The following is an 8855-nucleotide window of genomic DNA, read 5'->3' on the forward strand; positions in this document are numbered from 1 at the left end:
ACAAATGTTGGGTCTTCTCCAGTCCTCTGTGCCCAGTTAGCACTTATTAATGCACATGTTTTGATTTAAGTACATTTTTTTAAAAACCCAAAGGATCTCAGTTCTTGTCTCGACTCTGTGACTACCTGGCTGAGTGACCTTAAGCAAACCTCTTTCTCCCACTCTGGACTCCTTTTTATTCCTTTATAAAGTGAGATGATTGCATGAGAACATGGGTTCTTAGCCTGGGCTCGGGGAACTTAAACATTTTTGATAACTTTCAATCTAATTCGTTTCTTCAGCAATCCATTGTATTTTATTTTATGCATTTAAAAACATGAGTGTGAGACGACTTCCAGGTAAGCATGGCAGCAGAGTAAATGCAGCTGGCTTCCTCTCCTCAAATCCAACGACACAGATGACCTCAAAAGACCCCCCAAAAAACAAAAACAACCATCCTCATAAGAACGGAGAGACCCCACACTAAGGCACAGCACTGAAGGTAGGTGGGACTCTGGCATTTCCACAATATAAGGAAACAAAAAGCTGACCCATTCTCCCCCCACCCACCACGCTGATGGAGCCAGAGCCTAAGCAGTCACTGACCAGAATCAACAAGTGAGGGAGGGGCACCCCAGGACTGAACAACAGGCAGCCCCAGGTCTGGGGACCTGAGTAAGACCACCAAGGACCTACTCCTGAGAGTAGTAAAACCCAAAACCCCAGCAGGCGGGCAAGGGGAACTCAGATTGCGGGCACCCAGAACTAGCACTCTATAATCAACGAGTGCGCGAAGGGATCCCCTGAAGTGAGCAAGTCGCACCCATAGGTCTTGGGAATTAACTAAAACCACCAAAGACCCACACCTGAGAGCAATAACACCTGAAACGCCGGCAGGCAGGGGAGGGCAGACCCTGGGCTTCCCTGGGAAGACAGCGCAGCTTTGGAGAATGAAGAATTTGCCTGGGGCTAAAGCCTCGATCATTAGAGCCATACACTGAGAGCCAGCACTCCTCACTCAGATTTCTGACTGGAAAGGAGAGAGAAAAACCATAGAGATGGCAAAGAGTGCACAGGAGCAACAGCCTCCAAACACCAAGAAAAGCAAGAAGAAGGGGGTGACTTTGGATACATTTTATGGAGCGAAAATACAAAATACAAAGGAAATAGAAGAGGAAACACAAAAAAATGCTCCAAAACCTTCCAAAAGAAATGGAAATTCTCCACAAGCTCTTGAAGAATTTAAATTGGAAATTATGAAAAAGATGGAAGCGTTCTGGCAGGAAAAATGGGAAATAATGCAAACGGAACTCAGCAATCTGAGGGACCAAAATACACAAATGCAGAAACAGCTCGAAGCCTCAAAAAACAGGTCAGAACAAACTGAAAAGGAAAACCAATCTTAAAAGGTCAGAATCAGGCAACTGGAAGAAAATGAGCTTGCAAAAGAGTAAGAATTAATAAAGCAAAGTCAAAAGACTAAGGAAATAGAAGATAACATAAAATATCACACTGACAAGGTGACAGACCTGGAAAACAGAGGAAGGAGAGACAATCTGAGAATCATTGGCCTACCAGAAAAGCCAGAAATAAACAGTAATCTTGACATTATAATACAAGATATCAAAGAAAACTGCCCGGAGATTCTAGAACAAGGGGACAAAATATGCATTGAAAGAGTTCACAGAACACCCTCTACACTAAATCCCCAAAAGACAACTCCCAGGAATGTAATTGCCAAATTCCAAAGCTTCCAAGCAAAAGAAAAAATCTTACAAGAAGCCAGAAAAAGACAATTTAGATATAAAGGAATACCAATCAGGGTCACACAGGACCTAACAATTTCCACTCTGAATGACCTTAAGGCCTGGAACATGATATTCAGAAAGGCAAGAGAGCTGGGTATTCAACCAAGAATCAGCTATCCATCAAAACTGACTATATACTTCCAGGGGAAAGTATGGGAATTCAACAAAATACAAGATTTCCAAGCATTTGTAAAGAAAAGACCAGAGCTCTGTGGAAAGTTTGACATCCAAACACAAAGAGCAAGAGAAACATGAAAAGGTAAATATGAAGGAAAGGGAAAAGGAGAAAAAAGTTATCTTTTTCTTTTATTCAAACTCTCTTCTATAAGGACTACATTTATACCAAATTATATATATTAATATGTGGGGGAAATGTACTGTGTAACTCTCAAAAATTGTATGCATCATTAGAGTAGTAAGAAGAATCACACATAGGGAAAGTTTGGGGCATCAAGACGATATGGAGAAAGAGGGGGAAAGAAAGAAAAAGGGAGGGGGAATCATTGATGGTACTAAGATATACTCCAAGAAATAGAAAAAAAAACTAAATAGAATAATCTTTCTCACACAAAGATACACATGGGAAGGGGAGGGGAAGAATTCTCCTATAAGAAGGAGAGGAAGAGAGTTTTTACTTAAATCTTACTCTCAGTGAAATCAACTCTGAGAGGGAAGAGCATCTATATCCATTGGGATCTTGAATTCTATCTTATCCAACAGGGTAAGGGAGAAGGGAAAACCAAAGGGGGTAGGGGAGGGAGAGAACACAATAAGGGAGGGAAGGAGAGGGAGGAGGGGAAGGGAACAAAAGGGAGGGCTAGAAAGGAAAGCATATCAAGGGAGGAGACTAGGGGGACTAGGGATTTAAAGGAAATCACTGGTTTAAAAGGTTATAGCTAAAGAAGAAAGGTCAGAATTAGGAGAGGATATCAAAATGCCAGGGAATCCACAAGTGACAATCATAACTTTAAACGTGAATGGGATGAATTCACCCATAAAATGTAGACAAATAGCAGAATGGATTAGAATCCAAAACCCTACCATATGTTGTCTTTAAGAAACACACATGAGGTGGGTAGATACTCACAAGGTCAGAATTAAAGGATGTAGTAAGACCTTTTGGGCCTCAACTGACAGAAAGAAGGCAGGAGTGGCAATCATGATATCTGACAAAGTCAAAGCACAAATAGACCTGATTAAAAGGGATGTGGAAGGTAAATATATGTGTTAAAAGGGACTATAAACAATAAGGAAATATCACAAATCAACATGTATGCACCTAATGATATAGCACCCAAATTTCTAATGGAGAAAGTAGGCGAATTGAAGGAGGAAATAGACAATAAAACCATATTAGTGGGAGACCTGAACCAACCACTATCAAATTTAGATAAATCAAATAAAAAAAATAAATAAGAAAGGTAAAAGATGTGAATGAAATCTTAGAAAAATTAGAATTAATAGACATATGGAGAAAAATAAATAGGGACAAAAAGGAATACACCTTCTTCTCAGCACCACATGGCACATTCACAAAGATTGACAATACACTAGGTCACAGAAACATGCCATACAAATGCAGAAAAGCAGAAATAATAAATGCAGCCTTTTCATATCATAAGGCAATAAAAATAATGATCAGTAAAGGTACATGGAGAGCCAAATCAAAAATTAACTGGAAATTAAATAATGTGAAACTCCAAAATCAGTTAGTTAGAGAACAAATCATAGAAACAATTAATAATTTCATTGAGGAAAATGACAATGATGAGACATCCTTTCAAACCTTATGGGATGCAGCCAAAGCAGTACTCAGAGGAAAATTCATATCCCTGAGTGCATATATTAACAAATTAGGGAGGGCAGAGATCAATGAATTGGAAATGCAAATACAAAAACTTGAAAGCGAACAAATCAAAAAACCCCAGAAGAAAACCAAACTAAAGATCCTAAAAGCTAAGGGAGAAATTAATAAAATTGAAAGTGATAGAACTATTGAACTAATAAATGAGACTAGAAGCTGGTAATTTGAGAAAACAAACAAAATAGACAAAGTACTGGTCAATCTAATTTAAAAAAGGAAAGAAGAAAAGCAAATTAGCAGCATCAAAGATAAAAGGGGGACATCACCTCCAATAAAGAGGAAATTAAGGCAATCATTAAAAATTACTTTGCCCAATTATATGGCAATAAATATACCAATCTAGGCGATATGGATAAAGAATTACAAAAATACAAATTGCCTAGACTGACAGAAGAAGAAATAGAATTCTCAAATAATCCCATATCAGAAAAAGAAATCCAACATGCCATCAAAGAACTCCCTAAGAAAAAATCCCCAAGGCCTGATGGATTCACCAGTGAATTCTATCAAACATTCAAAGAACAACTAATCCCAATACTATACAGACTATTTGACATAATAAGTAAAGAGGGAGTTCTCCCAAATTCCTTTTATGACACAAACATGGTACTGATTCCAAAGCCAGGCAGGTCAAAAACAGAGAAAGAAAACTATAGACCAATCTCCCTAATGAATATAGATGCAAAAATCTTAAATAAGATACTAGCAAAAAGACTCCAACAAGTGATCAGGAGGGTCATTCACTATGATCAAGTAGGATTTATACCAGGAATGCAGGGCTGGTTCAATATTAGGGAAAGCATCCACATTATTGACCATATCAACAAGCAAACCAACAAAAATCACATGATTATCTCAATAGATGCAGAAAAAGCCTTTGATAAAATACAACACCCATTCCTATTAAAAACACTAGAAAGCATAGGAATGGAAGGTTCATTCCTAAAAATAATAAACAGTATATATCTAAAACCATCAGCTAATATCATCTGCAATGGAGATAAACTAGATGCATTCCCCATAAGATCAGAAGTGAAACAAGGATGCCCATTATCACCTCTATTATTTAACATTGTACTAGAAACACTAGCAGTAGCAATTAGAGAAGAAAAAGAAATCAAAGGCATTAAAATAGGCAAGGAGGAGACCAAGTTATCGCTCTTTGCGGATGATATGATGGTCTACTTAGAGAATCCTAGAGAATCAACCAAAAAGCTAGTTGAAATAATCAACAACTTTAGCAAAGTTGCAGGATACAAAATAAACCCACATAAGTCATCAGCATTTCTATATATTTCCAACATAACCCAGCAGCAAGAATAGAAATCCCATTCAAAATCAGCTTAGACAAAATAAAATACTTAGGAATCCATCTCCCAAGACAAACACAGGAACTATATGAACACAACTACAAAACACTCTCCATACAACTAAAACTAGACCTGAGCAATTGGAAAAACATTAACTGCTCATGGGTAGGATGAGCCAATATAATAAAAATGACCATCCTACCCAAACTTATTTATCTATTTAGTGCCATACCCATTGAACTTCCAAAAAATTTTTTATTGATTTAGAAAAAAACATAACAAAGTTCATTTGAAAGAATAAAGGATCAAAGATATCCAGGGAAATAATGAAAAAAATACAAAGGAAGGGGGCCTTGTAGTCCCAGATCTCAAACTCTATTATAAAGCAGTGGTCATCAAAACAATTTGGTTCTGGCTAAGAGACAGAAAGGAGGATCAGTGGAATAGACTTGGGGTAAGTGACCTCAGCAAAACAGTATATGACAAACCCAAAGACCCCAGCTTCTGGGACAAAAACCCACTATTTGACAAAAACTGCTGGAAAAACTGGAAGACAGTGTGGGAGAGATTAGGTTTGGATCAACACCTCACAGCCTACACAAGATAAACTCAGAATGGGTGAATGACTTGAACATAAAGAAGAAAACTATAAGTAAATTAGGTGAACACAGAATAGTATACATGTCAGACCTGTGGGAAAGGAAAGACCTTAAAACCAAGCAAGACATAGAAAGAGTCACAAAATGTAAAATAAACAATTTTGATTACATCAAATTAAAAAGTTTTTGTGCAAACAAAACCAATGTAACCAAAATGAGAAGGGAAGCAACAAATTGGGAAACAATCTTCATAAAAAAACCTCAGACAAAGGTCTAATTACTCAAATTTATAAAGAGCTAAATCAATTGTACAAAAAATCAAGCCATTCTCCAATTGATAAATGGGCAAGGGACATGAACAGGCAGTTTTCAGCCAAAGAAATCAAAACTACTATTAAGCACATGAAAAAGTGCTCTAAATCTCTTATAATCAGAGAGATACAAATCAAAACAACTCTGAGGTACAAATTGGCTAACATGACAGCCAAGGAAAGTAATGAATGCTGGAGGGGATGTGACAAAGTCAGGACATTAATACATTGCTGGTGGAGTTGTGAATTGATCCAACCATTCTGGAGGGCAATTTGGAACTATGCCCAAAGGGTGATAAAAGACTGTCTGCCCTTTGATCCAGCCATAGCACTGCTGGGTTTGTACCCCAAAGAGATAATAAGGAAAAAGACTTGTACAAGAATATTCATAGCTGCACTCTTTGTGGTGGCCAAAAATTGGAAAGTGAGGGGGTGCCCTTCAATTGGGGAATGGCTGAATGAATTATGGTATATGTTGGTGATGGGATACTATTGTGCTCAAAGGAATAATAAAGTGGGGGAATTCCATGGGGACTGGAACAACCTCCAGGAATTGATGCAGAGTGAGAGGAGCAGAACCAGGAAAACATTGTACACAGAGACTGATACACTGTGGTACAATCGAACGTAATGGACTTCTCCATTAGTGTCAATACAACATCCCTGAACATTCTGTAGGGATCTAGAAGAAAAAACACTAGCCACAAGCAGAGGACAAATTGTGGGAGTGAAAACACCGAGGAAAAGCAATTGCTTGACTACAAGGGTTGAGGGGACATGACAGAGGAAAGACTCTAAATGAACACTCTAATGCAAATATTATCAACAAAGCAATGGGTTCAAATCAAGAAAACATGTAATGCCCAGTGGATTTACGCATTGGCTATGGGGGGTGGGGGGAGGAAAAGAAAATGATCTATGTCTTTAATGAATAATGCTTGGAAATGATCAAATAAAATATATTTTTTAAAAAAAAGGACACATGTGATTCCCAGTAGAATCATGTGTCAGCTATGGGAGGGGTGGTGGGAGGGGGGGAGGAAAAGAAAATTATCTTTGTTTCCAATGAATAATGTGTGAAAATGACCAAATAAAATAATGTTAAAAAAAACATGAGTGTGAGAAGACTCACGGACTTCCCTGGACTGCTCGAAGGGTATGTGAACCAAGATTAAGAACCTTGGTCAAGATGCTCTAGAGCCCTTTTCAGCTCTGACATTCTCTGTTTTAAGGTCACACCTGGCCCCACCATTAAGGATTCCCAGACCGCTTCCAGCTTTGCTGCTCCGGGTTCTCAGAGCCCTTCCATCTTGGAAATTTGGATAATATCCTATTTTCAAAGCTTTGACAGCTTATTTACATTCTGTATTCGAAGGTCCTTCTCAGCCCTGACCTTACATATTCCAGCCCTTTTCAGGCTGGAGATCCAATGATTTTATTAGGAAATCAATCACAGATACCAATCTGGTTCATTCTGCAGAGGATCAAATGCTGCTTCCCATTAGCGGGTCCTCGAGGGCTGGGTAGGGCAGTTGTTTTGTTCCAGTGAAAGTGATTGTCCTTGGAACCTGCAGAAGCTGTGGGGAAGCAGTAAAAAGCCATCGACCATGATGGCTCCTGATGGATGCTTTGCCCTAATGCCTAGATGCTCTTAGGCTGGATCGAAACAGCGGACCAAGCTCAAAGGGGTAAAGCAGTCAAACTGGCCTTTTTTTACTCAACATACACTTATCAGGAAATGATAAGATCTCCTTTCTGAGCTACTGTTAAGTTGCCAAGGAACATATTAGAGAAGAGAACAAGGAAGAATGAAACCTGAAACACGGTGGTGAAAGCTTGTCTCAAACAACTAAATTGCTAAGGCAATCAGAAGGAGGGGAAGCAAAGAGAGGAGCTGCCAGAAGGCCTCTTCTGTTCTTAACTTCACTGCATGATGGTATGAACAATGCGTCAGACAATTTGACAAAGGTCTCCTCTGTCACTCTCTCAAACATATGTGAGGAGGAGACAGGTCCCTATCAAAGAATGGATGGCAGGGCATCTGACTATCTATTCAAAGCTGGGTTGACACTGAACAGGAAGAGGAAGCTTCAGTTCATCCTATCTGCCTCCCATCTCTTGAGAATATAAGTGATGAAATGAGCTAGAAGACGTAGGTAGCTGAAGCTAGAACAAAAAGGGCCCCCGAGTGAATTTGTCAAAGGCACAGCAGGAAAAGCTGTCTTGTGTCTTACGCACCTGGCATTTCTACACGATTCCATTTGGATCACAATAGGCATCAAATTGAAAACGTCTAATGAGCATCAGTGACTAATCCAAAATGGCGAAGAATACCCTTTGCACAAACCATTCCTCCCAAGAGGGCAGAGAGTTCTGCAAAATAAACCTCATTCATTTCCACATCATTTCCCTAAGGGAAAAGGGAAGGGAACAAGCACTTATTAAGTGCTTACTATATGCCAGGCACTGTGCTGAGTGCTTTACAATTATTATCTCATTTGATCCTTATAACAACCCTGGGAGGAAGATACTATTAAATAATTATCCCCATTTTACATTTGGGGAAACTGAGGCAGTCTGAGGTGAAGTGAGTTGCTCAGGGTCACACGAATGGATTTTGAACTGAAATCTTCCTGACTCCAAGCCCAGGGCACTATCCACTGTGTCACCTAGCTAGCTGCCTCTATAAAGTAGGTGAAAGAAGTTACCACCTCCATTTTACAGGCTCATTTTCTCATTCCCTGCCTCCTGCCTACCATCCTAGTCTTTCTTCCTCCTCCCTTATTCCAAGTCATCTCAGGGTTCAGCTATTGTTTCCAACAGGGCTAAGTTCTTTTGCCTCGTTCTTTGTTTATAGATTTAGACCCTCCCAAGGAACACGTATGACTGAGCTAAGAAACTTTCCAAGTCAATTAATAAACTTTTATTGAGCACAGCACCTACTAGGTGTCAGGCAATGTGCTAAACACTGGAGATACAAAAAT

The sequence above is a fragment of the Monodelphis domestica genome, chromosome X (genome assembly GCF_027887165.1).
Source record: "Monodelphis domestica isolate mMonDom1 chromosome X, mMonDom1.pri, whole genome shotgun sequence".
Lineage (NCBI taxonomy): Eukaryota > Metazoa > Chordata > Mammalia > Didelphimorphia > Didelphidae > Monodelphis > Monodelphis domestica.